The sequence below is a fragment of the Haplochromis burtoni genome, unplaced genomic scaffold (genome assembly GCF_018398535.1).
Source record: "Haplochromis burtoni strain Fernald_Lab_line unplaced genomic scaffold, NCSU_Asbu1 Contig_675, whole genome shotgun sequence".
In the NCBI taxonomy this organism is placed as follows: domain Eukaryota; kingdom Metazoa; phylum Chordata; class Actinopteri; order Cichliformes; family Cichlidae; genus Haplochromis; species Haplochromis burtoni.
In genome coordinates, this window is record NW_024583036.1 from 157,387 (window position 1) to 161,387 (window position 4,001).

Consider the following 4,001-nt stretch of genomic DNA (forward strand, 5'->3'; position numbering starts at 1 on the left):
CATAGGGCGAGAGGCGGGGTACACCCTGGACAGGTCGCCAGTCTGTCGCAGGGCTAACACACAGGGACAGACAACCATTCGCACTCACATTCACTCCTAATGGCAATTTGGATTTTCCAATTAACCTATCCCCACAAGCTGAGTTCAATTCCAACACCAGGCCGGGGTCTTTCTGTGTGGAGTTTGCATGTTCTCCCCGTGTTTGCGTGGGTTCCCTCCGGGTACTCCGGCTTCCTCCCACCGTCCAAAGCTGTACAAGTATTAACTGGAAATGAAGAATATAGTGACCAGTGTTGTGCAATCCACATTATGTCTTGTGCAGTGCAAATATGCTTAAAGTGATTTAAGTGATGAAGTGAAAACAATGTCCAGAATGTCCAGTGTGTGTGTAAGAACTGTATGTGTGGGTCAGTACTGTGTGGTGGTGTGATTGAGAGACCGTATCGCCTGCGGGAAGAAGCTCCTCCTCAGTCTCTCTGTGTTGGTCTTCAGGGAGCGGAATCGCTTTCCTGACCTCAACAGAGAGAACAGTCTGTTCTTCTTCATAACTCCTGCAGATCTCTGTGGCTCTTAGTTAACCACAGTTTGTGGGCTCCTGTTTGTCCACCTGCTTTTTAAGCACTGATCATAGATTGTGGATCAGATTAAGATGTGTCCATGGGCCCAAGATTTTAATTTGGGGATCTTTCCGAGGCTCTGTGTTGTCTTCTGACACGGTGCTCCCATCAGGCTGGAAAATGCTCCTGGCAGGTTGGAAGAAGGTGGTTTTTAGTGTGGTCGGTCCTTAAAAAGCAGAACAGGGATCAGCTCAGACGGTGGTAGTAGCTGAAAAGTATGTAGCGACTAGTAACAGCCGATTATATTTCTGCATTAGCCTAATGTTCATATACGAATATCACTTATTGACGAGCTTCATCATAAACTATCATTAGCTAAGCTCTAAGTTCTTGGTCTGTGCTAACTAAAAATAAAGACAAGATGATAGTTTATTCAATTTTAATGAAATTTGCAGATTGTTTCGGTGAAGTTTAATAAACTCCTTGCTATCTAAAATATAACAGGACACCGGAGTATATTAGTTCTCCTAGCATACTCCACTTCTGATAATCAGCTGTCTGCTTGACATTTATTCAGCTGTGTAAAAACTATAACTTTATCTCAGCCAAACCGATTTACTCAAAAAAAAAAAAAACCCAAACAACAACATGTTTAAGTTTTCCAAGTGACTTGTATATCATGTTTAACCTGAGTAGAGAATAAAAATGTCCAGATAGGTTTAACTTCAAACACCTGAACCCGGCAGGTAGTTCTGAACGGTCTGTAGGCCTGCGTGCTTGCATGTGTGAGGCTCTGAACGGTTCTGCTTGTTAACACTAGCACAGTGACATTATGCAAACATTATTTGGACAAACATTAAATGTTTATGACAGTATATGATAAGAAACATATACTGATAAAATTTCCATTCCATCCATAGCATAGGCCCACAGTCGTGCCTTGTGTAAGACTTGTAAAGGAATTTTATCTCATAATCACTCTGACACGCCTCGACCAAATACATACAGTTGAATACCTTTCCGATTCTGATTGAAATATACTGAATTGAATATACAAATCTTGTTATAATACTTAACTGCTATGCTATAGAGCCTTGTAGTGTAATGGCGTCAATGTTTCTTGAACTTAACATGAGTTACCATAGCCGAGGGCTTATTTAAAACCTATAAGGTCGTAAAATAGTTTGTACCATGCATGGTTGGCGGCCAATAATCACTCTAGCTTTGTAGCCTTTTGAGAAGCCTGTGGTATTATTATACCTCAAAATATACACTATATGGTCTCTCTGGTACAAGTAATTTCTTTGCTTTTGGCTTCATCTAGAAGAAGAAAAAGCACGTGCACGATTTAGCGTGCGAGTGTTTAAGTGTTCTGACTGGCGCCGCTAGACTAACACGGTACTTTCAACCTCCCGGTCCTTATCAAAAAAATATGATTTGACCCCCTAAGTCCTGAGGAAAGAATGTGTGCGAAAGTTTCGTGTGAGACTGCTATAGATCCAGCCTCCGCAGCCTGACTTTGCCAAAGACATAATCTCTGAGCGAAGCCTATTCGTCGCGATATATCGTATATGCACCGGGACATGAGGCGCGCCACTGTCTTTATGATCTATGCCTGCTTGGAATCTTCGTAAACTAGTTTTGGCATACCCAGAGCCTCTCCGATCTCATCTATTCTCAGGACACTAGTTCGTCTACGCGCATCGAGCAGTGTACAAATCATATTGGCGACCATCGAAAATAGGCTACAAGCCATTTACAATTTTGTTACTTTCCTCCCATATATTACACCTATCTCATAACACGAGTATTTCAACAGCGTTCATTTGCTTCCGATTTGCTATGGCAAAAAACCACACAGGAGCCAAACATCTTTGTAAGAAGCCCCGATAATATGACAATTATCTGTTGCCACACCCCGGTTAGACGTGAACCTTCATGACTAGTTACATATTGGTGAGTCTTAGCGGAAATGGAGGTAAGACTTGCTTAAGGACACAGGTCCTAGTGCTATTGATCGATTTTTCTTCTTCGCTTCCCGAGATAGTGCAACTCAGGATTTCGCTGGCGCACATCGCTTATTGACCTTCAATAACAATTTAGGAACTTACTATGTCGAGGCTCTATCGATTTAGAACGCGAAACAAAACACACCCCACATTGGAATTAACACCATAATCTCTACACCTATTTCATTACATCGTACCTACGTCTTCATAGGAATACTATATCAGCCTACGGACCATTGAACATATTCTCCGAGTAACAATCGACCGAGGCTGAGCGGATTACTAACGATCGGAGGGCGACTTACTCAGTCCAGGCTGAGATGTAGTGATTCCCTGCACTGGTACCATCATGTCATGACAGATTACCCACATAGTTTCAACATGCATTTCGATTCTGACCCCCATAATTCCAATACATTCTATCTCCGCCATAAGCATGGAGTGCCCTGACTACTAATCTCCGCCCATTCCTGTGTCATAGTTGTCTGCAGCACACCAGCCCCCCGCCCGCAGGTCATCGTGCAGAGGTATCATTCTTCGATTGGACTGCCTATTCAGGACCTTTTTCGACCCACCCCTCATGCGTCAAGTATCCATTTTGACCCCAACTGCCTATTCAGTTCAGATGATTATTCTTGTAGTTGAGTCATCCAGCACAAAGCATAACAACTTTTACATTTTAGGGCAGAAGACCCTGAAAAATATTCAGCAGTGGAAAAATCTACAGTTGTCTTGTATGCTTCTCAGATTTACTCTTGCTGAATCTGTGTAGCTCGCCTAAGTAAGTTGACTTCTATTCCTTACGGACCACACGGCTGTTGACCGACATTAGGTTAGTATGTGCGAGAACTGAACTCCCTTTCTTCGCAACTAAATGCAGAAGTTCGTGACAAAGAATTAACAAACGCTAGGGGTTAAAAAAAGTGACTTCTATCCTGCCTGTTCCATCATGCCAAACTACGCACAGCCCATCTGTATACTGTCCCAAATCTAAAAGCAACACTTCACCCTGACCAGCAGTTTTTGGATGTGATTCCTGACTGTTTGAGCTTTGCTGGGATCGGGAAAGGGGACGTCTTAGTGTAAGTCGACGTGTTTTGATACAAAAAAACGAGTTGGACTAGAGCCTGGCTGTCGAGAAAACACCTCACAGAAACTTTCAGAGACACTTTCAAAGGCTTCGCCACAACACTTGCACTGAGCACCAAAAAGTAAGAGCAGAGAGTATGCGAGGAAGGAGCTATCTTATCACATGTGCTTCTTACGAGGAAGGAGTTACAGGTCTGTGAGTTAGCCATAGATGCTTTCATGCTTAGTTCTAATGGACTGGTTGCACAGAGAGAAGCGATGGGAAGGCGATTTCCTCCGCGGTGACCTAATTGAAAGGAGCTTGTTAGCATACAGCCTGTTTTTTCTCGGCTCACTGTGCGCTGCA